Source organism: Tupaia chinensis, unplaced genomic scaffold (genome assembly GCF_000334495.1).
Source record: "Tupaia chinensis unplaced genomic scaffold, TupChi_1.0 Scaffold147123_1, whole genome shotgun sequence".
Classification (NCBI taxonomy): Eukaryota; Metazoa; Chordata; class Mammalia; order Scandentia; family Tupaiidae; genus Tupaia; species Tupaia belangeri.
Genome location: NW_006206975.1, coordinates 2,197,460 through 2,223,737, shown reverse-complemented (window position 1 = coordinate 2,223,737; position 26,278 = coordinate 2,197,460). Strand labels below are relative to the sequence as shown.

The 26,278-nt window shown below is 39.4% G+C and overlaps 1 long non-coding RNA gene across 1 annotated transcript; it reads right to left on the bottom strand.

Annotated features, from left to right (window-relative positions):
- Nucleotides 1-11,976: 11,976 nt before the first annotated feature.
- On the bottom strand, nt 11,977-25,548 carry LOC114006337 (uncharacterized). The gene is made up of 3 exons (XR_003548070.1): nt 25,463-25,548; nt 15,570-15,704; nt 11,977-12,603 (listed from the first exon to the last, which is right to left on the bottom strand). It is a non-coding gene; the product is annotated as an uncharacterized LOC114006337 (long non-coding RNA).
- Nucleotides 25,549-26,278: the final 730 nt, after the last annotated feature.

Here is a 26,278-nt window from a genome sequence, read left to right as displayed (position 1 = left end):
TCTAAAGTCCCTTCGGGCGGCTAGTATGAATAGGACTTTCCTGAATAGTTATGAAGACTTGTGTCTGCTAGGGTTGGAGACCTTCAGAGCAATCATTTACTGTCACAGCACACCATCCCAGCTATGATCGGAACAGAGAAGTTCATATGCCAAGGGGGCATGACTGGGAAGGGAGGGCTGGAACTTACCATGTTTGATCCAGTCCTGAACTGCCTCTTCAGTCCTTCCTTCCACTATCATCCTGAACATAAGCCATCCTAAACTTATCATGCAGACTGTAAGCAAATTATATATCCACAAGTGGAAAGCGAGTTCAATGCAAACATAGATATTTACATATGCATATGTTTAATTGTCCAAGGCAATTTCCCTGTAAATCATAGACCAATATTTTTTAAGTTATAATCCTCAAACTATCTGCCTCAGAATGAAATGCCAGCTTCTGAGCCCCAACCCCAGACTCACTAAAGATTTTCTAGTGGTGGGAGTCATTCACCTGCATTTTAACTAGCTCCCCAGGTGATTCCAGTGTTCGCTAAAGTTAGAGAACCTCTTCCACAGCCTATTGCACACACCCTGTAGCCAATACAGTCAGTCAATATTTTGTTGACAATGAACAGCAATCATTTCTTCCCTGTAGCTCTCAAATGTTAGTGTATATCAAAATCTCATGGAGAGAAATAGAAAATAGTCTTCATGAATATGTTCTTTGTATTTTTATCAAGGAGTCACAGTAAAACTTGAGGATTGCTGCTCTCTACTATTTGTTGTTTTCTGACCACAGTCTGGGTCCTCCATTAAATTATAAGTTTTTCCAGGGCTAAGACATAGTTTATACCCTTCTGGATGCCTAGCGAATAGTGCCCTTGTCGTCATTGGCATTCAACAATAGAATGCTTTTGATAAGCTAGTGCTTGATTTGTTTGGTTTTCTTTCTGTCCTTAAATTCCTGGGACCTTAAGTCCCTTCTGCTTAAGTTCATTACTAAGTCTTCTGCAGGGCCAGCTTCATAGATGTGTACCCTGGAAAAGGGAACAGAGTCTGTGCTAAGAAGAATCTCACACTCTGGTTAAATGCTCTGCTGTCATCTCGTGAAATTCCTGCTAACTTTTTTTTAACAATAGACCCACATTATTATTTTTGCACTGGGCCTCACAAATTAGATGGCCAATTCTGGTCTTATAGATTCATTCATTTCCAATGTATTCCTGTTCTATATTCTGCCCACATCTGCTCTGGCCAGATGCTGTTAATCTCATACCCGGGCAACTGCAGCGTTATTTGCCCTTCCTCTAATTGTTCCTGCCTGCAGCATGTACAGCATCCTAACCAGCTGCCCTGAAACAAATGATCATTTTCATTGATATGAAAAGTAATTAGGGACATGGGCACTGGACTGTAAATCAAGCAGACAACTGGCAGTTTTTTATTTAATTTATACACCCTACGAGCCAAGAATTTTATCTCTAAAAATTTACCTATAGAAGCAAATTATGTAACATTATACACACAAAGATACTCACCACATTGTCTGTAATAGCAAAAGACTGCAAGCAAAGTAAATGTCCATGCATGGAAAACTAGTTAAATACATACACACACAAACACACACACACACGTTTATATATGCATAGAACACTCCTAAACAGGGAAAATAACTACTGCCTCTGGGGAATGAAAACTGGGATTGATTAAAGAATCAGTTTTTATTCAACATATTTTGGCATTGTTTGAATATTTTATGCTACATGTATTATTTTCTAATTATAAAATTAAAGTTTTAAAACCTGGTAGGACTTGATTTAAACCTCATATGGTAGGCTAAAAAAAAAAAATGTATCAGTAGCAAATCTGTGGAACCTGAAAATATTACCTTTTGTGGAAACAGGATCTTTTTAGATGTAATTAAGCTAAGAATCTTGAAATCAGAAGTTTATCTAGATTATCTGGACCAGTCCTCAATCCTATCACATGCAACCTTATAAGACAGATATGGAAGGCAATCTGAACACATATGTACAGGAAAAAGCAGTGTGAAGATAAGACAGAAGGCTGGAGAAATGCAGTGCCTCCAGAGGGATCCTAGCCCTGACATCAGCTTGATTTTGGCCATTTCATACTGATTTCAGCTTTCTGACCTACACAACTTTAAGAGAATAAATGTGTGTCCTTTAAAGCCACCAAGTTTGTGGTAATTTGATACAGTAAGCACAGAAAATTAGCATACCTCTTAATTAATTAGATGTGATGAAAATATTATTTAAGATAATTAACCTAGGAATTGACTGGAGAATAGAAACTAGAATTTTGGAGGGATGCCAGTTAGGATATTTGCAGAAATGGCCTAGGGTAAATGGCTGTAGGCAGTAACTGTGCTGTGAAAATAAAGAAAAGGAAAGAGTCCAAGAATCACCTTGAGTAAAAAAATGGAAAGAATAGTAAATGAAAGAAGTTCAGGTCCTTAAAAGACATAGAGGAGGGAAGATAGCATATTTAATAAATACTATTTTGCTATTAAAATACTTTGATCCTTATCTTACAGATAAAAATAAATTTGTTAGGTTGCAGATTTTAACATGAAAGGTAGGACAGTAAAACTTTAGGAGGAAAATAGAAGAGAACATCTTTGTGACCTTGCAGTTGGTAAAGATTTCTAAAACACATTGTCAAAAAAAAAGTGAGTCATTAAAAAAAAAATGATTATCAAATGAAACCAAAAGGGAGCAAAAACGAACCGCACGTAGTAGAAGATATTGACCGTATACGTATCTGAACAGAGGATTCATGCCCTAAATATATTCAGAATTCCTATTAACCAGTAAGAGATGACTTCAGCAGATATTTCACAATAAAGCTCATGCTTTTTTATGTTCTTTCAATTACTGTTTAAGTGGCCAAAACAAATGAAAGGTGCTTATTTTCATTGCTCATTATGAAATGTAGACTTAAACCAAATGAGATACTACTGCATGCCATGAAATGACTGAATAATAAGATAGTTTTCAGATACTTCTGAAGATCTAAAGAAGCCCAGAACTTTTATATGATCCTGAATAAAATGTAAATTGATAAAAGTACTTGAGAAACCATGAGGTTTTGTCAGCTTTTGCTAAAGCTAAATATACATGTAACTTATTAGTATTCTACTTCTAAAATCCAACAAAAGTACACATATATATGTTCATCAGCAGATATATATTAGGAGATATGTATTAGAATGTCCATAACAGTCACATCCATAACAGTTCTAAACTGGAGTGTAGTAGTCCATTGTGTTGCTAAACAGAAGTACCTGAGACTAGATGATTTATAACAAAAAGAGGTTTATTTGACTCATAATTCTGGTGACTAGAAAGTCCAAGAGTATGAGTTTGGCATCTGGGTGGCTTCTGGTATTATGTCACAACATGACAAGAGCTTAGTAGTCTTGTGGGGAGAAAGAGAGAGGGATGGGGAGGTAATAGACTTTTCCACATCCTAAGTTTGTCCCTTCCATACTCCCAGTCAGTTGAATAGTGCCCTCTCATTAGGCCCGACCTTTTAAATGTCTCATCGCTTCCCAAAGATATACTGGGAACCAAACCTCCACAACATGAACTCTTGGGGAACAAAATATTAAATCAAAGAATTCTGTCCCTGGCTCCCCAAGTTCATGTCATTCTCACATATAAAATATAAGCATCTCATTCCATTAGTCCCAAAAGCCTTGTTCCAGCACCAACCCAAAAGTTAAGTCTTCAGTCTCCTCTGAGATTCAGACAAACTCCTTCCAGCTGTGAGCCTATAAAATCAAGAAAATATGCTAGTAACTTCCATATATAATGGTGAGTCAACCATAGGAAGAAATTCCCATACTATAAGGAGAATGGAGTAACAGGCCTCAAGGAAGTCCAAAACTCAAGAGGGTAAACATTAGATCTTCAAGTTTGAGAACAATATCATTTGACTCTATGTCTCATATATTTCAGTTGTGGTTGGGCCCCCAAGACCCTGAGTAGCTCTGGTCCTATGTCTTTGCTGGTTTTATCCCATGTGGCTACTTCTTAGAATCCAATGCCTATAGCTTCCCCAGGTTTCCATTGCACACTGCTGGTGGATCTACAATTCTGAGATCTCAAGAGTCGTCCCTCTCTTGTGGCTCTATAAGGCATAGCTCTCCTAGTGGGTTTCCTCAGCTCTTTCCTCACATTTCTACTTAATGTTGCCCTAGTGAGGGCTCTCGGAAGCTCCACCCTGATGCATCCTTTGAAATCTAAGTGGAGTCTGCCATGCTCCCACAGCTTTTACACTCTGTACACATGCCAAATTAGCCCCATATGTGGTCTCATGTGCTATTACTGCTGTTTCTTCTAAGGCCCACAGTTTGCACCCTTCAGATTAGCTTGATCTGTACCTAGGTCTCTTGAGTCATAGCTGGAACTACTGGTTGCTGCACAGGGATTCAGGGAGTTCAAGGATTCTCCAAACTATAAGCCCACCTATGACTCTTTTTTTAGGAACCCTTCCCTCTTTGGCCTCTAAGCTTGTGATGAGAGAAGCATCCCTGAAGATTTCTGAGATGTTCTTGGGCACTCTCTCCAATTGTTCTACTTATTAGCATCTGACTTTCCATCAGTGCTAAAATCTTCACAGACTGCCATACTTTCATTTCTACTTGAATTTCACTGAACACAGTTAGAAGCAACCAAGCTGCAGACTAAGCACTTTTTGTTTAGAAATTTCTTCTGCTAGAAAGCTTAGATCACCATTCTTAAGCTCAGAGTTTCACAATGACTTAGGACATAGACATGGAGTACTCAAATTCTTTGCTACTCCATTAAAAGGGTGGCTCTTCTTCCAACTTTTAATAATTTCCATATTTCCATCTAACATCTCACAATGGCTTCTATTAGCCATATCTTTATTAGCACTTTAATCATAACCACAAAACCAATTTCTGAAAATTTTCAGTTCATTCCTAAACAGTTCTTAGCCTTCACCAGAATCTTGGCAATGCCAAATTCCTCTGTTAGTTCATAATTAATACTATTAAGCAGAAATATCTGAGACTAGGTTGTTTATAACAAAAAGAAATTTGACTTACAATTCTGATGACTGGGATGTCAAAGAGCATGGGTCCAGCAACTGACTGACCTCTGATATTGACACAACACATTCAAGAAAAGCAGGCAGGTCAGAAACCATTTGAAGATGGAGAGAAAAAGAGAGAGAAATAGACTTTTTTACTTCTTCTGTTTGTCCTTCCCATGCTCCTAGCCAATTGAATTATGCCCTGCCATTAGGCTCTACATCTTGAAGTTCTCACCCCCTCCAAAAGCAATTACACTAGAGACCCATCTTCCAGAACATGAGTCTTTGGGGACAAACCATCATTGTCCAAACCATAGTATGGAGATTATTGAATGTCCATCAGCAATGTAATCTATAAACATATTATGATAAGTCTGCACAATGGAATTGTACACCAATGGGAATAAATGATCTATTACTAAGTTGAACAAATATGTTTATTTTATATGCTTAGGCATTGTTTACATTTTATAGAATTTCACTACATATATTACTTTTTCTTTCTTTTACTTTTTCTTGTTTTTTTACATTCAATCACTGTATATCTTTATAACAATGAAAATTAATTTTCTCAGCATGAATACCCTGTACATTAGTCTAGTCAAAGAAATCATATACATTGTCATATTACTAGTCAAAGACTTCTTAAATAAGACTCCCCCAAAGCACAGCAATAATCCCCAAAATAGAAAAGTGGGATTACATCAGGTTAAAAAGTTTCTGTACAGCAAAAAAAAAAATAATTAGAGTGAAGAAATGACCCTTAGAATGGGAGAATATATTTGCAAACTTTCCCTCGGATAAGGGATTGATAACCAAAATATATAGGGAACTCAGCCAGCTTCCCTGCAAAAAAATTACCAATCCAGTTAAAAGATGGGCACCTATTACTTTTTCGATTATAAAATTAAAGCTTTAAAACACACTAGGGCTTCTTTGTTTTCTGAAAAATGGAAGAAGAGAGACATAAAAGGACATATACTGTGTGATCTATTTATATAGTGAAGGATCAGAAGAGTCATGACACATTTTCGCATAGAAAAATACGTCGTAACTTTTCTGAGAAGCCAATAAAAGGAAAAAATTAAAAATGTATATGCTGTTTGAATTTTTAAGCTATACATTTATGATATGTGCAACTCTCTATACACATTATGTTGCATGTTTTTAAAAGACCTTGTGGCTCTATAAGGCATAGCTCTCCTAGTGGGTTTCCTCAGCTCTTTCCTCACATTTCTACTTAATGTTGCCCTAGTGAGGGCTCTCGGAAGCTCCACCCTGATGCATCCTTTGAAATCTAAGTGGAGTCTGCCATGCTCCCACAGCTTTTACACTCTGTACACATGCCAAATTAGCCCCATATGTGGTCTCATGTGCTATTACTGCTGTTTCTTCTAAGGCCCACAGTTTGCACCCTTCAGATTAGCTTGATCTGTACCTAGGTCTCTTGAGTCATAGCTGGAACTACTGGTTGCTGCACAGGGATTCAGGGAGTTCAAGGATTCTCCAAACTATAAGCCCACCTATGACTCTTTTTTTAGGAACCCTTCCCTCTTTGGCCTCTAAGCTTGTGATGAGAGAAGCATCCCTGAAGATTTCTGAGATGTTCTTGGGCACTCTCTCCAATTGTTCTACTTATTAGCATCTGACTTTCCATCAGTGCTAAAATCTTCACAGACTGCCATACTTTCATTTCTACTTGAATTTCACTGAACACAGTTAGAAGCAACCAAGCTGCAGACTAAGCACTTTTTGTTTAGAAATTTCTTCTGCTAGAAAGCTTAGATCACCATTCTTAAGCTCAGAGTTTCACAATGACTTAGGACATAGACATGGAGTACTCAAATTCTTTGCTACTCCATTAAAAGGGTGGCTCTTCTTCCAACTTTTAATAATTTCCATATTTCCATCTAACATCTCACAATGGCTTCTATTAGCCATATCTTTATTAGCACTTTAATCATAACCACAAAACCAATTTCTGAAAATTTTCAGTTCATTCCTAAACAGTTCTTAGCCTTCACCAGAATCTTGGCAATGCCAAATTCCTCTGTTAGTTCATAATTAATACTATTAAGCAGAAATATCTGAGACTAGGTTGTTTATAACAAAAAGAAATTTGACTTACAATTCTGATGACTGGGATGTCAAAGAGCATGGGTCCAGCAACTGACTGACCTCTGATATTGACACAACACATTCAAGAAAAGCAGGCAGGTCAGAAACCATTTGAAGATGGAGAGAAAAAGAGAGAGAAATAGACTTTTTTACTTCTTCTGTTTGTCCTTCCCATGCTCCTAGCCAATTGAATTATGCCCTGCCATTAGGCTCTACATCTTGAAGTTCTCACCCCCTCCAAAAGCAATTACACTAGAGACCCATCTTCCAGAACATGAGTCTTTGGGGACAAACCATCATTGTCCAAACCATAGTATGGAGATTATTGAATGTCCATCAGCAATGTAATCTATAAACATATTATGATAAGTCTGCACAATGGAATTGTACACCAATGGGAATAAATGATCTATTACTAAGTTGAACAAATATGTTTATTTTATATGCTTAGGCATTGTTTACATTTTATAGAATTTCACTACATATATTACTTTTTCTTTCTTTTACTTTTTCTTGTTTTTTTACATTCAATCACTGTATATCTTTATAACAATGAAAATTAATTTTCTCAGCATGAATACCCTGTACATTAGTCTAGTCAAAGAAATCATATACATTGTCATATTACTAGTCAAAGACTTCTTAAATAAGACTCCCCCAAAGCACAGCAATAATCCCCAAAATAGAAAAGTGGGATTACATCAGGTTAAAAAGTTTCTGTACAGCAAAAAAAAAAATAATTAGAGTGAAGAAATGACCCTTAGAATGGGAGAATATATTTGCAAACTTTCCCTCGGATAAGGGATTGATAACCAAAATATATAGGGAACTCAGCCAGCTTCCCTGCAAAAAAATTACCAATCCAGTTAAAAGATGGGCACCTATTACTTTTTCGATTATAAAATTAAAGCTTTAAAACACACTAGGGCTTCTTTGTTTTCTGAAAAATGGAAGAAGAGAGACATAAAAGGACATATACTGTGTGATCTATTTATATAGTGAAGGATCAGAAGAGTCATGACACATTTTCGCATAGAAAAATACGTCGTAACTTTTCTGAGAAGCCAATAAAAGGAAAAAATTAAAAATGTATATGCTGTCAGAAGACTGGCTAGTAGTTATCCTAGGAGAAAATAGCAGAGAGATCATAAGGATGTCTCTAGGAAAGTGGTAATAACATCTTCCTTATCTACATGCTAATTACATAGATGTGTTCAGTCTTGAATTTTTAAGCTATACATTTATGATATGTGCAACTCTCTATACACATTATGTTGCATGTTTTTAAAAGACCCAAAGTTCTGATAAAAGACACAGGCACATGTATTTAAATGTATGTATGTGTTTCTACATACTACACGTGCACAGAACATTGCTCTTATAGAGGGCTAAATAAGCTTAGCCAAAATATTTTTAAACTGGGCACTGAAATTCCTTGTCTCCCCTGTGCTGACTTGCTCTTTCTCCTAATTTATTTGAAGTCACATGAAGCTTGGTATTTTGGTATCTCAGCACATTTCTCTTCTCCCAGCGGAGGAAAAAAAGGAAGTGTCACGTGAAAACTCATATAGCTCAGATGCAATTCTGAGAACAGTTCTTAATCACCCTAGTTTTTATCTCTAAGCCACTCTTCTTGCCTGAGAGGACTTATTTTTAGATAGCCGTGCAGTTGATAGTTTAGAGTCCAGCCACTCCACCCACTCCTCCCCTTTCTTTGCCAGATTCTACTCAATCGAGAATTTACATTTTCAACTGTCCCTCAAGGACTGTAATGATGTTGGGAATAAACTGATGTGGAAAGCACAAGCACTGAATTGGACCAAAACTGATGTTTGCAATGGAACATTTAAAAATTAAAATGATAACCATTTAATTTAAAACTGGGGCCTTAAGAATGAGAAATGAGCTCCAAGTCACTGGATCAAATTCCAATTCTAAACTATAACAAATGTTAGGTTCCAAATTTAATATCAGTTTTTAGAAGTGAAGCACTCAAGCAGATAAAACATATAAAACCATAGTAAGCCAATGGCTCTTGAAGAGTGGTCTCCAGCATCAATGTACCTTGGGAGCGTGTCAGTAATGCACATTCTCAGGCCTACCCTTTCTGGCTGAGTGAGAAACCGTGGGAATGGGGTCCTACAATATGTGTTATAAAAAGCCCTCAGGTGATTATGATGAAGGCTATAGTTTGAGAAGCACTGCTGTAAATGTGTTCTACTATAGCTAAAACATAACTGTTTTGCTGCATCACACAGTGTTTCAAATATTTAAATGGTACAATGGAAAATTCTCCAGCGAAGCCAGCTTGCAGCATGGTGGTTAAGATGGCTGGAGCCCACATTACTGACTGCATGGTTTGATTCCTAGACCCAGAGGCACACAACAGGTACATGTGTGTGCATGCTCAAAATCTTGAGGGGAGGGAGATTTAGAGATGAAATGATTGTGGTGTGACTATTCCCCATGGGAGGTGCTTTCTCACTTTCCCTCTCCTTCTCTCTCTCTCACTCTCTCTCTCTGTCTCTCTCCAGTGGGCACACCCACCTTTTAGCAATATTTTTAGAATTATTTGTTTGATTTCATTTATTTATTTATGTATTTATTTATTTATTTATTTTAATTTGACCAAGGAGAGTAAGTGGGGAAGTAAGCTGCCAGGTCTGGGACTTGAACCATGGTTGGTCATGTGGAAGTTCAGCACCTTAACCACCCACCACCTGCTAGTCCCCCAGAATTTTTTTATACAAAGAAGAAAATTCCCTAGCATTTTTCTTTTAAATCTCTGATAGGCCAGAAATAGTTAAGGAATAGAGGGCAACACAAACTATTTTTATGAACAGACATGGTTGTGAGTGTGTGTGTGTATGTGTGTGTGTGTGTATGCATGTAAAAGCCTTATCTGTACAGTCAGTGGTGACACAGAACCCAGCCTTTGTACTTGTCATCATCCAATGATGTCCAATGATTTCATTTGCTTGAGTTCATAATGTTCTTTAATTTACAAAACTCTACCTAGAGACTGGTAAAAACATCCCAAAATATCCAGATCTACAAGTTTATAAATATAATCTGGTTTTTCAAGGCAGCTCATAAAATTCATCTATTTTTTTAACAAAAATTATGAATACTAGAAAAAAAATAAAATCTCTCAGGTAGGATTTTATAGATAACTCAGCCCAGGAACCAGCAGTTGGTGTAATGGCTATGTCACTGGACTCCCATGTAGTCGACTGTAGTTCGAGTTCTGGACCCAGTGGCTTAAACTTACACTGGGTGCATGTGTGCGTGTGCCCAAGATCCTGAGAGGAGAATGGAGGAGAAAGGATGGTGGCGTGGTCATCCCCTCAGAGGGATGATTTCTCACTTTCTGTCTCTGTCTTTCTCTGTCTTTCTGGTGAGCACACAAGCCCTATAGCAAAAATCTCAAAAAAAAAAAAAAAAAAGATAACTCAGCACAATACCATCAAAGAAACTTGAGTTGAAGGAAGAGGACCTTCAGTTTCAGTCCCCTATGGGCAGAGCTCCATCCCTTAGGTTAAGGTTTAAACATTTATATCACATCCATATGTGTAAGGATATCACTATCTGTGATAGTATATTCTTTTTTTTGGAGAGGTTTCCGTGATAGGGCGCGTGCGCTCACCAGACAGACAGACAGAGACAGATAGATAGAAAGCGAGAAATCACCCCCCAGGGGGGATGGCCACGCCTCAATCCCTTCTCCTCCATTCTCCTCTCGGGATCTTGGGCACGCACGCACACACGCCCGGCGTGAGTTTAAGCCACTGGGTCTGGGACGCAAACCACGGTCAACTGACTACATGGGAGTCCAGCGACATAGCCATTACACTAACTGCTGGTCCCTGTGATAGTAGAAGCTGAGAGTCCTCTGACAGGGTGGTACATCCCCGCTTCCCCCTAAATACAACCCCTGGTAACAGTAGCGCTGTTATGGCAAGTGACAGAAAGCCAACTGAAATTAATTTAAGAAAACATTTAAAAGAAAAGAAAAAAAGAAAGAGGGAGGAATTGGGGTTTTATTGGCTAATCAAACCAAATTTTGAGACTATCAAGGGTAGAATTTAAGTAACAAGTTTAGAGTCAGTGACTCAAACACCATCCATCTCTTATCTCAGCTTCTTTATTTTTAAAACTGTTTTATTAAGAAATAATTCACATGCCATTCAATTTACTCATGTAAAGTACACAGTTCAATGGCTTTAGTGTATTCACAGAATTATGTATCCATCACAATAATCAATTTTAGAATATTTTCATTTTCCCAGTTAACATTGCACCCCTTTGCTATCACCCCTAGTACTAGACAACCACTAATGTACATTCTGTCTCAATATATTTGCCTTTTCTGGATAGTGCACATACAAATTGGAATCATACAATATGTATGCCTTTGTGACAGGCTTCCATCACTTAGTATAATGTTCTCTAGGTTCTTCCATGTTATTGCACATGTCATTAGTTCATTTCTTTTCATGACTAAAGACTATTCCATCATATAACTACACCACATTTTATTTATGCGTTCATCAGTTGACTGACATTTGGATTGTTTCCACTTTGTGGCTGTTAGGAACAGTGCTAGCAGCTCTCACAAATTAGCTTCTCTAGGTGGAAGAATCTAGACATCACTGGTCCTGTGTTCACTCAAAGTCCCTCTTCATAATCAGAGAGGAGTAAAATGTTCTCCACCAAGCATTTCAGTTTCAGATAGAAAAGAAAGAAACAAGGGAGGAGGATGACAGGCCTCACTCAGTTCAAGTGAAACTCTCAACCAAAGGGCTAGGATGGAAGGCACCTAACAAGATGGCCACTCCTATTCAAAATGTGTCTAGAGCAGGTGAATGGAATGTTTCATGCCAGGAGAAGAGTAGCATATACACAGTTACTGTAGGAAGTTTTAGCTAGGCAGTCTCTTACATTTTTGTCTAATTTAGCTCCTTTCTGCATCCTCCAGAACCCCAGGCATATGAAGTCAGGATGCTTACTCTTTAGATGGGAAGCCATTAAGCTACTAGTTCTATACTCCTTTGAAAAGGTCCTAAATCCTTAAGAACAAAATATTATGCATATTTAAAAACAAGGAACTACTCAGTATTAAGGAAATTCATTAATCAACCATGGGCTATTTATTACATATCTGTTAGGAGTTAGACACTGTGGTAAGTAGCAAAGCTAGTAAGACCACCAAATGATCTGGGGACTGCAGTGATCTTGTTAAGCCCTTCTTTTCTCTCTTGCTGTTTCTTCTGCTTTTAACTCAGGGCGGCCTCTGAGTATACAAGTTCTGCATGGTGTGCCCCTGGGTTTCACAGCTGTAGATTTGTTCCACTGTCAGTCATCCAAGTGTGCTGTTTCAGGTTATTAGAATGCAACCGGCTCTTCCAGAATAGGCTATGGACCCAAAAGAGGGAACAAAGAACTCTCAAATATGGAACAAACTCATGTCAGAAACCTAGGAAAAGGTTACCAGGAACTATGCATTTTGTTTTGTTATTAGCAAAGATTAGGATTGAAGCGAGTAAGGAATAATTATTAAAAGGACAAAACCATTAGATTATATGGTCCTGATTCCAGTCTGTTGCAGTTTCCCTTTCCTTGAGGGCTTTATCTCCACGCCCACTACTATTGTCCTGAGAAAGTCCCCTTAAAAGTCTGGTTAAGCTCAGACAAAACCCTTAAGGAGAAAAAATAAAATAAAATGACTGAGACAGGGTAGATACTGGTGGACACAGTATGGTGAAACAGTATGAAAATAAGTAAATGTATCGGAAATAGCATTGGCTTCAAAGCTCATCAAAAGTGTTCTAGTGCTTCTTGGCTATGAGAGCCTAGAAAAGTTAACTTCTCTTTTAATTTCTCTTTTCCTTCTGCAAAATGAGGTTAATACTACTTATCTCATAGTCTTATATCATGGGTTAAATAAGAATTATTCACTTGGCAAGCACATACTGAGTGCCTAATAGGTGTCAAACACTGTTTTGGATACAATAGTCTCTCTCTCACATACGCGTGCACACACACACACACACACACACACAGAAAGTCACACCCTATGAAGCTTACATTACAGTAAGAGAAGGCAGACAATAAGCAATTTAATAGGTCAAAAATCTGGACCATATTTTTTTAATAATTATTTTATTTAACTTTCTTTCTTTCTTTACTTTAATTTGACCAGATAAGGACAGAGCAAAAGAGAGAGGGAAAGTGAGAAAGCAAGCCACCAGTTCCAGGACTCAAACTATGGTTGGCCATATGGGAGTCCAGAGACCTTAACCATGATGCCACCTGCAAGTCCCTGGACCATATTTTTATATAAATACATTTTTTAGCTTCCAGATGATATATGTACTTGCCAGAGACAGGACAGAGAGAAAGAAAGAGCAAGTAAGAGATATCTTGGCACTGTAGCATGGTCATACTGCAATCCTTTCTCCTCTACTTTTTCATCCTACTGGAATTTGGGGCACACATGCACACTTTCCAATTGTGTTGGAAGCTACCAGGGATTGGATTTGAACCATAGGTAGACACGGCTCCCTTAACCAGTAGGCCATAGGACTGGACCTGGGCTATAATATTTTACATAATAAAATAATGTTATGTCTTAGCCCATTTTGTGCTCCTATAACAAAATACCTGAGGTTCGTATTTTATAAGAAAGAGAAATTATTTTATAAGAAACAGAAATGTATTACTCATAGCTGTGGAGGCTAAGAAGCTTAAGGTCAAAGTACATCTACTACTGAATCTTACTGTGTCTCCACATGGCAGAAGGTGGGAAGGCAAGTAGAAGATGAAGAGCAGAAGCAAGCGCACCACACCTTGCAAGCCCCTTGTATAGCAGCATTAATTTACACAGCAGCATTAATTTATTCATGAAGGTAACGCTCTCATGACTAAACACCTCCCTTAGGGCCCACTTCTCCACACTGTTGCATTGGAGATTAATCTTAAGTTTGCCAAACATGAATTTGGGGAGACATAGTCAGATTATAGCCATATAGACATGAATATTATATATATATAGTAATATGGAAAATATGTACCACATATATACAACTATTCATGTAATACACACACACACACACATACATACATATATTTATTACCCTGCAGTTTTTATCTGTTGCACAAAAATGTACTTTTGGAGGGGGTTGGCTCTTTTGTCTGAGAAGTGTATTTCATTTTTTTTTCTCCATTGCCAGAGGGTGTTATGTGCTCATGAAAGGGGGAGAGGAGCACACATGAAAGAGAAAGCACCCTGGGTTATAGTCACACTACAATCATTTTTCCGTCCTTTCTCCATCCCATCAGGATTGTGAGCATGCATGTGCACAAGCCTGTCATGTTTCTTAAGCCACTGTGGGCCAGAATTCAAACTGCAGCTGGCAAAATTCAGCTCCCTATATACAGTGCTTAACCACTGCACTAGGGTCTACTCTGAGAAGAGCATTTCAAGAAGAAATTTAGCTATTCAAAGCAAAAAGCCAAATCCTATTTTATAATGAAGACATTCTAGAGAATAGGGAGGTAGGCTTCTTTGCACAGTAATGGAAAAAGCTAATCTGGAACATTAAGAACATGTGAGAGAAAAACTAGCTTAAGTCAAGTGAATATAGAGTTGAGGGGTCTGGGCTGGCCTCTGACCTGAGTAGCAGACTAGTGGCTTGGAAGGAAGTAGCAACAGCTGATCCCTGTGAAGAAGTTCCACTCATGGTTGGCAGGAGTAGAGCTATCTAATCTACAGTCTGAATTTCCCATCTTGGCATTGTAGTTGCCTTATGTATATTTGCGAGCCATTTGTAAAGTTTGTCATACACTAAAAACAAGCAGTAGTTATGGTTTCTGGGAAAAAGAGTAGGGACTTTGTTCACACTTGGGGTGGCTGAGGTGAGGAAAGCCAGCAGGAGTCTATAGAAGGCAAGAAATGTAGGCAGAAATACCTGGAGAAGTCCAGGGTAAGCAATGATGAAGATTAGATTAGAGAATGAAGTGTCAGAATTACTAAGAAAGAAGAAACTGCAGAAGATAAAAATCTTGTAGGATGAAGCTTCAGGTCACATTTACTGAGCATTTAAGAGAAACCCCAAGGAAAGAGAATGTGGGAACTTTATGAACACATATGTAGCATTCTAGACACTCGATAAATGTTCACTCTCTCCTTCCTTCTCCTTCACTTCCACAATAAAATGATAGAAAAAGAGTCAAAGACATGTGAAACTGTTCACCCACTAAAGTAACCAGGAGCTATCAGAGTTAATATTGCCTACAAGGTAATATTTCCAAGTGCTTATATTGTCTTCAAGGCTCCTTACTTCCTAGCTTCTGGCCTGTTGTGATAAGGCAATTCCCACCTTCTTTCTTGCTTCCTGAAGAGTTGGTATTCAAATGATCTGGACTCCATTTCTATCCAGATAGTTCTCAGCAGGCAACCACTTCAAGACTCCAGTCAGTCCTGGTTCTTGGATGTCAGCATCTGCCCCACATGACTGAGAAAAGCAGCATATTATATTTGATGACATGCATGGTCTCATCTCTAAGTCTAGTCTTGCTTGTTAACTATAGGGTGACCTGATCAAATGACCTCTACCCAAAGAAGATTTCAGTAGACACAACCATAAAGCAAAATGCCAAAAACACTCTTATCAAAATGGTTGTTCTGGGAACTAGCAGTCAGCATAATGGCTATGTCGCTGGATTCCCACGTAGTCAACTGCGGTTCGCGTCCCGGACCCAGTGGCTTAAAACTCACGCTGGGCATGTGTGCGTGCGTGCCCAAGATCCCAAGAGGAGAATGGAGGAGAAGGGATTGTGGCGTGGCCATCCCCTCTGGGGAGTGATTTCTCACTTTCTCTCTCTCTGTCTCTGTCTGGCGAGCGCACACGCCCTATAGCGAAAACCTCTCAAAAAAAAAAAGGTTGTTCTGACACAGTGTAGTGATAATTCTACTTTCTTTCTTAGTGCTTCTCTTTGTTCTTTATTTTTTATTTAAATGTTTCTTATTAAAGCAATATGTAGTGATTTTCTCTCCTGTCCAGTAATTCTTTGTCTGATCTCTTTGGTTGAGAGTTACTATTTACAGGTAAACTTGGAAATTAAGTTTGGCCATAGCTACATGGTTTTCTGTTTAGCTTCATCATGAGACATGCTGGAAACATTTTGAAGCTGGTGCACATTTTATAGGGTAGGAAATATCTTGTGAGTATTTTAATTTACTTTATAGCTTTTTTCCAAGGCTGCTGCATGTCTGCAATGGAAGAGTCAGCTCTTCCTTTAAGTGACGGAAATAAGCCATTCTCGAGTAGAAGGAATGCATATTTAAATTTATGATAACTGAACTTGGCTGTAACAGTTACATTTTTGTTCTACTTTGAGCTTGGCAGGCCACCCTAATACTTGTGCTTGGTCTGTAGACGAAAGAACACTTCATTTTCCTTTGTTGGGATCTTATAAAACTCAAGAATAAACTTTTCATTTGAGTCTTAGATAAACTATACAATGATTAGGTGGATAATCAAGCTTTGCCCAGTGTGACAAACCAATAAAGAGAACTCATATTTATAGTATAAGGGTTCACTGCTATGATATAGCCCATTTTTTTTAAAGAGATTTTTGCTATAAGGCACATATACTTATTGGAGAGACAGAGAGACAAAAAGCAAGAAATCACCCCACAGGGAGGATGGCCACACATAACCTCTTCTCATCCATTCTCCTCCTAGGATCTTATGCATGCACGAACATGCACCTGGCATGAGTCTTAAGCCACCAGGTCTGGGACTCAAACCATGGTTGACTACGTGGGAGTCCAGCGACTTAACCATTATGCCATCTGCTGGTTCTGCCAACCACTCCCAATACTCAGGTGGATTTATAGTCAAACCCTGATAGAAATTATTTAAACTATTCTAATGAATAGACAGAATGAAAGTCTGGTTTTAACAGAAATACTGGTTTAAGAAAACATAGGTTCATGACGTAAATGGTCTAGTTTAAAATCCAGATATATCACTTTTATCTCCAATTTATATCTGAAATCCCAGGTCAGTCAAGTGACTGATCACAATCTTTCCTATCACCCACCTCCATGTATTCAAACATATTCACAAGTACGTTGTCACAACATAGCAAAAGGAGATTTTATTATAAGAAATGGACAAGTCATCAATATTTTGCAACATCTCCAAAGAGCACTGTTTTTCAGACTTTAATATACTTAATAAGTAACCATTGAAGATGTTATTGAACAATATTATGTGCCAGATTCTGGGGATATATGTAGCAATAAGCAAAAAGACAAATTTCTTACAGCATGGAACATTCTGGTGAGGGGAGGGAATGAACCAAGAGAGGACAAGTGACAGATGACTGCATAATGTAAGGTTAGCTAATGGTAAGGACAGTGAAGAGCAGCTTCCCTAAGAATCAAATGGGCGCTTAGTGAAAATGCAGCTTCCTGAGTCCACCCACTTGAACTAGAGTATTCGTTGTAAAGCTTCCCACTGTAACCAGGAGAGGATTTCCAATACCACTCACAGCCTGTGGGAAAGTCTGGCTCATCCAGAGGTCTCTCTTGCCCTTCTCAACCCTGGCAGGGTAAAGTAAAATCCTCGCTACCACAGCTTGCCTTCTGCATAGCTCCCATGCCTAGTGAATAACGATTTGTCAAAAATGCCGATCTGACTCAGCTGTGGTGGTGCACACAGCTAAGACACTGCTGCGCAGGTCTGGGGCCTCATAGGAGGCCTGAGTTTAGTTTCCAGTTCAACCCAAGTGCTCCAGGCACAGTAGTACACACCCATGATCATACCTGGCAGGGAGGCTGGGGCAGGAAAATCCCACCATGGCAAAATCCCATCAAAACCAATCTCTCAGGGACCAGAGTTAGCATAATGGCTATGCCGCTGGACTCCTACGTAGTCGACTGCAGTTCGCGTCCTGGACCCGGTGGTTTAAAACTCATGCCGGGCGCGTGTGCGTGTGTGCCCAAGGTCCAAAGAGGAGAATGGAGGAGAAGGGACTGCGGCATGACCATCCCTCCTGGGGGGTGATTTCTCACTTTCTGTCTCTCCGTCTCTCTCTGACGAGCACATGCACCCTATAGCAAAAAAAAAAAAAAAAAAAAAAAACTAATCTCTCTCTCTAACAGACAAACTTGTTTCAGAACTGATGATCGTCCAGATTCCCTACCAGACGATGTAGCTACTCCTTTGCCTGGGATAAAAAATGCCTCTGAATGTCAGCTGTGCTCTGAGTCTCTCATGATAGTCAGGGATCACTTTAAGAGAATAAAGCAGAAAGTCTTGGAGAGAAGCATTTATTACCAGAGGTTGGGGAAAGCGAGTGCAGTCAGTTAGATTCTCTTTCTAATAACACATGACCCAGATGTCCCAGGCATTAGGTCTTTCCCACTCAAATGGCAGGGTTTTTGAAAGGAAGAGTAAATAACCCATCTTTCGTGACTCTCAAGAGGTGTGTGTTTGTGTATGAGAGAGAGAGAGAGAGAGACTAAAACTACAGAGTCTTTAAGAGGGGAAAGTTTGTTTCCCTAGAAGGATCACTGGAAGTAAAAGCAAGGATTAGTAGCTTAAACCAAATATATACTTTTAAAATTTACATGTGAACAGATGCAAATGGCATTTCTAATTTTAGAGATAATTAGTACTGGAGAGAATTTTAACTAACATCCACCCAGTTTACAGTGCTGAGGACTGCAGAGCTGACTTACATCCCCAAGAGGAAATGCCAGTTGACCGTGGCGCCTCCTGGTCCTGGCGCATGGGCATACGTTGAAGGGAAATGCTGTACCATCACTCATCATTCACACAGGCTTACCTAATATGACCCCCTTTTTCTTAAATTTAAGAAGTTTTTCTTTTTTGGTTTTTTAGAAATAATTGAATTCAGTCGAACCCTACTAACAAGTTACTGAACAGATGCCTCAAATGAGCCTCATGTAAGCTTAACTCAGGTATACCTAGTGAATAAAAAGCAACTTTTCCTGACACAGGTTGAAGTTGTTCTGAATTAATTACTTCTGTCCACCTGTCATTTGCTGAGTGAAATGCATGGGAAAATGGAGAGGAAGGTTAAGTTTGAAAGATCTAGCCTTGTGTTAGCACATTTGGAGGGACAGCAAAATAGGTGGAGGCCCACAGATGCCCTCTCTGAGAATAATTCACGGGCCCAGAAACAGGCAAGGGAGCAGCACCGCTTGTTAGTCTGAGGACTCCCAACATGCCCAGGGGCTCTGAATTGGGCACGGCCACACAGAGGTACAGAGACTACTTTGAGAGGCAAAGACCCGCTGTGGCAACTATAGTTAAAAAGAAGGAAACTGTGCCAAAAAACAGATTGTCAACCAGAAAAATAAATAATAACCTCAAACAAGGGCACTGTAGTGCCACTTTGTAACTGCTTAGCTTTGTCTGCAGGTCAGCTTTATACTCTGGAGGTTCCCTGAACAAGCTAAAGCAATCCTAGCAGAGGAATCCGATCAACTGCTGCCCCTTGAGGAGAGCGATGGAGACCGGAAACTATGGAATTCATCCTTAGAATTAGTCTAGAACTAGGCCAGTGCATTGAGGCAGAGATGCACCTGATCTCAGCCCTGAACCCTGCTCCCCCAGCTCTCCAGCAAATCACCCTATAGCAAAAAACTCTCTAAAAAATAGAAGAAAAAAAAAAAAACAGTATTGCTATTTTCAAAATCTCATGTCCTAAGCACTAAATTAGAAAATTTACTCAAACCAGCTCTGTGGTGCAGCAGTAATATGCTACCCAAGAGAAACCAGATCCCCCATGGCAACCACAATCTGAATCCCCAGCCTAATCAACCTGGCAAGCACTGGGCACATGCACAGATGCCCAGCTGGAGAACTGGGGGAGGGGATCACAACATGGCCAGATCCTACGGAGGGTGCTTATCTCTCTCTTTTTGCTGTCAAGTAGACCCAAGTTCAAATCCCAAACTGCCATTTATTAATCATGTATCCCTAGATCACCTTCTCTCTCAGTTCATATCTGTAAAAAAAAGAAAATCATAATACCTTCCCCGCGGGATTACTGTAGCAATTAAATGAGTCAAGTATAAAGTGGCTAATATAAATCCTGGTGTAACAGTAAGTGTTCATTTTCATTTTTACGATTAATAAATAATAAATAGAACTTAAGTTGTTACATTTATTAGAAAATGAGTCCCTGGTAAATATCTGATTTAAAACTCTTGACATTCACCCCTGGGGAAAAAAATTATACATACACACACACACACACACACACACACACACACTCGGTATTTTTACTTAGAATTTCAGGAGGATCATGGAAGCTCTCAAGCCATCTTTTCATCTTCTCCATTTAGGATATCTGAGTACAGCGTGTACTTCAGCCTCCACCAGAATGGATGATTCTTGAGGGCCAAAATCATGCGTTCCGATTTCCCTCCTCCTGACAGCACCTGTAATAGCACCTGGTGCTTAAGAAACACTCAATAAATATTTGAAGATTTGTCAATACTAAATTTTAATTCTGCATTAAATGTTGGACTTAGGCTCCCAAACTGTAAAATTACTCGTGTTCATTAACAGAGGAAAAAATGAGTCTTGCTTTCATACTCTTTGGAGGAATTGATGTTAGTATTACTTTTGCCCAGAACACGCACTATCAATTCCAAATGAGACTCTCAGTTTACAAAGTTCTGTGACCAGTTCCAGGGAAGGACATTCAGGATCAAGCCCAGTTGTACTAGTTGGGAAGAAAGCATGTGCTCAGCCAGGACCCAAACCAAAAGTTCCTCATATCTACACTGACAACCAGATGTCATGGTGGCCCAGAGAGATTGCTTTCGTCAAACCATTTGCAGCATGTCAATTTATATAAAGTCTAACTTTTGCTAAATAGGTTAGAAATTGAGCCAAAAATTCAGTAAGGACTCTGACAATAATTAACTTGTTATTACGGAATGTCTTTGTTAATATGTATTTACCATAAGCATGCTTTTTTATCCACAAAAAAATATAACAGGTGTACTTGAAAAAAAGTGCATACAGTCACATGATGTGGCATGTCCTACACTTGTTGTCCTCCCCTCTCTCTTCCATTTTCTTCCAGAATTTTTTTTTTCCGCTGCTCAGCCCCTTTTAATAGTTACAGTACATTTCAGGGCAAATGGATAAGGACCGCAAATAACATATCTATAACATCTCTCTTTTTCTGTTGATGTTTCTTGATGTTATTTATTTACTTATTTAAATTTGCTAGAGGATGTGTGGGCTTGCCGAAGAGAGACAGAGGGAGAGAGAATAAAAAAGTGAGAAAGCACCCCTCCCCAGGGGTTGTCATCCCATAATACCTTCTCCATTTCTCTCTCCTTTTGGGATTTTAGGCACACAGGTATACATTGCCTGGTGTGCTTTTCAAGCTAGGTCTGGGATTCAACCACACAGTAGGCCATGTGGGATCCAGCCACTTTATTATCTCCTCTATTTCATTAGTTAATTAATTATATCATTTAATACAGTGTAAATTGAAAATGCAGTAATAATTTTTTTTAATTTAGTCTCTTTTTATATATCTCGTCAGCATAAAACTTTGGACTTCATTTTTATTCCTTTCTCTTTTATTCCTTTCTGTAGCAGATTCTAAGCATGTTCTTCCTGGCCCCTGCTTCTTGCCCCTAGCCTCTGGGTTCTTCAAACCAAATGACTTTAGCACCCTACTTACAAAAATGTGGAGTTGATAATGTTTAAAACATGGAGAACATTAGGAGGATTTATGTGAGAAATTAGAAGCAGGTTCTGGTAATTTTGAAATCCTGCTCTGTACTATTTTTTTAAATTTGTTATAAGGCACATGTTCTCACCAGAGAGAAAGAAAGAGACAAAATGAGAAAGCAGCCCTCCGCACCACAAACCCTTCTCCCCCATTTTCTTCTCGGGATTTTGCGCATGCGCGCACATGTATATTGATCAAGCCACCAGGTTGAAATTTGAACAGTGCAGTCAGTCTTGGGAGATCCAGCCACCTTAGTCACTATGACACTATGACACTGACTGGCCCCTGGTCTGCACTATCTTCTAGTTTGGAGAGAAGTACAAAATCATGTTTAAGGACTTGCATTGTAAAGAGGGAAACAACTAGCTAATAAACTTTCAGTGTAAACTTCCTATGTTGGCCTTACCAAACAGAAATGAATACAAGTGAAAGTCGAGTTTCCCACATGCCTAGTCACACACACACACATGCATATGCATGCACACACACACACGCACACACACACACACACTTCATCACCTGACATAAAGCTTCTACATATACAGTATATATGAAAATAGACTTTAAAAATTTGTTTTGAGTCCCAGCATTTGGTCTCTCTTCTCCCACTAATGAACTAATTTCCTCTACTCTAGCTCTTCAGCACTCTCTTCTCTGAGTGGAAATCAGAGAGCCTCTCAGTCTATGGCTCCTAGGTGAAGAGCAGAAGTATTCAGAAGAGCTGAGTTGGCCCGAGTCTTTCTCCTTCTGCCCCCTGTACACCTCCTTTCTACTCAGATGCCAGCAGGAAAACAGAGCTACCTTCAATTTGCTCCTTTCTTTCTGGCTTTGAGTGACCCCAGAGGCCTGCACTAGTTCCTAGTAAGTTAAACATTCTGCCTTCTCATCTTACCCCACCCCTTAATGGTCTTGCTAATGTATAACTTAGCTTTGGAGACAGAGATAAGAAGACCAAAGCAGTGACAACCTGTGTTTAGAATAAATCTCTGGCTTAATAACTAGAACCAGGAGCAAGTTAGATGAAGTAGGGAATTTGGCTTAAGCCAAGGTCTGGATCCCCGGTGGAGACAAAGGGTAAGTTTATATGATAATGTCAAAGTATGTGAAGGGAAAGTGTCAGCCCTTCTTCAGTTCCCATTTAAAAAGTTAGAATCTCCACTTTGCATTCTTTGCATAGCTCTTACAAGCAATCCAAAGCCTGGATGCAGGTCGGTAAGATGTGAAGCACCCAGAAATCGAGATATCACTTTTTCCTGATTCACTATAGCTTCAAGTTTCTAAATATGAATTTTCCTTCTTTCAAACTACGAGAATTAAATTTTCAAAGCAATAAAATTTTTAGAGACCAGATGGGCAAAATACACCATCTTGTACTGGGTCTCCTTCCCACTGTGCTATCCACGCTGGATACAACACTGCACTGGGGACAGCCCATATCAGGTCTAGAGCAGGTGCCGAGAGGAGCTGAACTCCAGCACTCGAATCTCTGCTGCCTGTATGGAGGCTCCAATGACCAAATCAAGTGACTGAGGGAATCACTTTTTTTCTTGCCCTTGTAAAGGCCCATAGATGTTATAGGTGCTTAATACGCATGTTTTTACTTTGGAAAATAGATTCATTTTATTTTTATTAATTACCAACATGAATACAATGTGAAGGAAATTGATGAGGTTCACAGTCTTGGATTTTATATATGCAAAAGAATGTTGTCTCTTTATTTTTATTTTTTTTTTGGGGGGGGAGAGATTTTCACTGTAGGGCGCGTGCACTCGCCAGACAGACAGAGAGAGACATAGAGACAGAAAGCGAGAAATCACCCCCCAGGGGGGATGGTCACGCCGCAATCCCTTCTCCTCCATTCTCCTCTCGGGATCTTGGGTACGCACGCACACGCGCCTGGCGTGAGTTTTAAGCCACCGGGTCCGGGACACGAACCGCGGTCGACTACGTGGGAATCCAGCGACATAGCCATTACGCTAACTGCTGGTTCCAATGTTGTCTCTTTTGACAAACTCTTTTCAACTGTTCAGATGTTTAATACTTTTTTTTAATAATTTTTTTTGAAGAGGTTTTCGCTATAGGGCATGTGCGCTCGCCAGAAAGACAGAGAGAGACAGAGAGATAGAAAGCGAGAAATCACTCCCCAGGGGGATGGCCACACCGCAATCCCTTCTCCTCCATTCTCCTCTTGGGATCTTGGGCATGCACGCACACGTACCCGGCATGAGTTTAAGCCACCAGGTCCAGGACTTGAACCGCAGTCAACTACGTGGGAGTCCAGCGACATAGCCATTACACTAACTGCTGGTCCCCAGATGTTTAATACTTTTAAGAAGTCACAACAGACTCGTTTCTTTAATAGCCTCAAGTGTTGATGAACCTTTATCATTTCAGGGTGGATTTGGTGTTTGAAGACAAGCAAAAGTCATTTAGACTTAAATCTAAAGACTACAATTGGTCATCAAGTTAGTTATGTGTAGTTGGCAGCTACTAAAATGATACTTGGTAATCATGACTTCTGGTCTTCATGCCCTTGGGTAATCCTTTCTCTTGAGTGGATTCACACTTAAGGAATAGAATATACCAAAAGGGGTATAACTTCCAAGGTTAGGTTGCTGTTTTTTTTCCCAGTAGGAGATTTTCCTTTTTACTTTTTTTAGAGAGAGTAATTTTTGCTATAGAGTGTGAGCATTCACCAAAGAAACACAGAGAGACAGAGATAGAATGTGAGAAATCATCCCCCAAGGGGGAATGGCCACACTACAATCCCATTCTCCTCTGGGATTTTGGGCACACACACAAACACAGGTGCCCAACATGAGTTTCAAATCACTAGGTCCAGGACTCGAACCCTGGTTGGCCATGTGGGAGTCCAGTGATGTAACTACTACTCCATCTGCTGGTCCCCAAATTTTTCTTTTTCGATCTGTAATTATGATTCCATCAATTCAACCAAATACTCTTAATAAGTCAGGCTGTGGGGCCAGCTTTACAGTGCAGTGATGAAGTGTTGTACAGAGAAAGCTGGATTTCACATGACTGACCGTGGTTCAAATCTTAGCCCCAAAGGCTTAAAATTATGTGCCATGCATATGTACAATTGTCCAAGATCCTAACAGCGTGTAGAAATAGAAAAAAAAAAGGATTGTGACATGACCAGGCCCCCATTAGAACTCTTGATTTCTCTCACACACACTTACATACACACACACACACACACACACACACACACACTCTGGCATTTAAAAAAATGATTAAAAAAAAAACAGGTCGTAATTTCCATGGTAATCCCCCTGGCCAGGTGGCTTATTCTAATTTCTTAGGTACTGAGTTTATATTTTCAAATGATAATGTAGATGGCTTTTGTTCTCAAAATGCTATGGGAGTAAATTGGGTCTCCTGTTCTTTTTGTGATAGTTGAGTACAATAGAAAACCTACAGAAAAATACGTCCAATATGGATTTCCACTCACCTGATTTTAAGACTGTCTCTTCTACTTGCTGCCATTCTCTCCTTCTGGTACCACCAACGTTCCTCTAACCCATAGTTCTCCTTTCGCATACTGACATCAAGAGACTGCAGGGCCTCTGCTGAGCTAGTATACCGCTGAAAGGACAGCTGGGACAACCAATGAGCTTTCTCCTTGGGCTGTAGGAGACATTTTGCTGGATCATGAAACATTCAAAAGCAACCGTGGGGCAGAGACTTTTCCTTCTTCCTGTCCTCAGAAAATACATCATTATTTCTAGTAGAAATTAAGAAGATGTTGTATCGTTTTTCTCTCTACTGCCATGATTAAATTATTTTTAAAGAGCTATTTTATTTAACTTTACTTATTTATTCATTTTAATTTGAGGGACAGAGTAAGAGAGAGAGAGAGAGGCAGAAAATGAGAAAGCAAGCCCCCAGGTCCGAGACTTGAATCGTGGTCAACCATGTAGGATTTCAGAGCCCTTAACCACCATGCCACCTGCAGGCCCCAATTAAATTATTTTTTAATAAAGTTTATTTCTTCTATAAGAAAGAAAAAGAGAGAGAGAGTAAGATACCCCCATCAGGGCCTCACATCATAACATACCCCCCAGCTTCAGGAAGCCAGCAGCTGATTCTAATTTCTTATCTTAGGTATTCAGTTTACATTTACAAATGATAACATAGATGGCTTTTGTTCTTAAAATGCTATGGGGGTAAACTGGGTCTCGCGTTCTTTTTATGATAACACACCCCCTGCCCCAGCTTCAGGAAGCCAGGATCACAGGCATACATATGCCCAGCGCACACAGGGAAA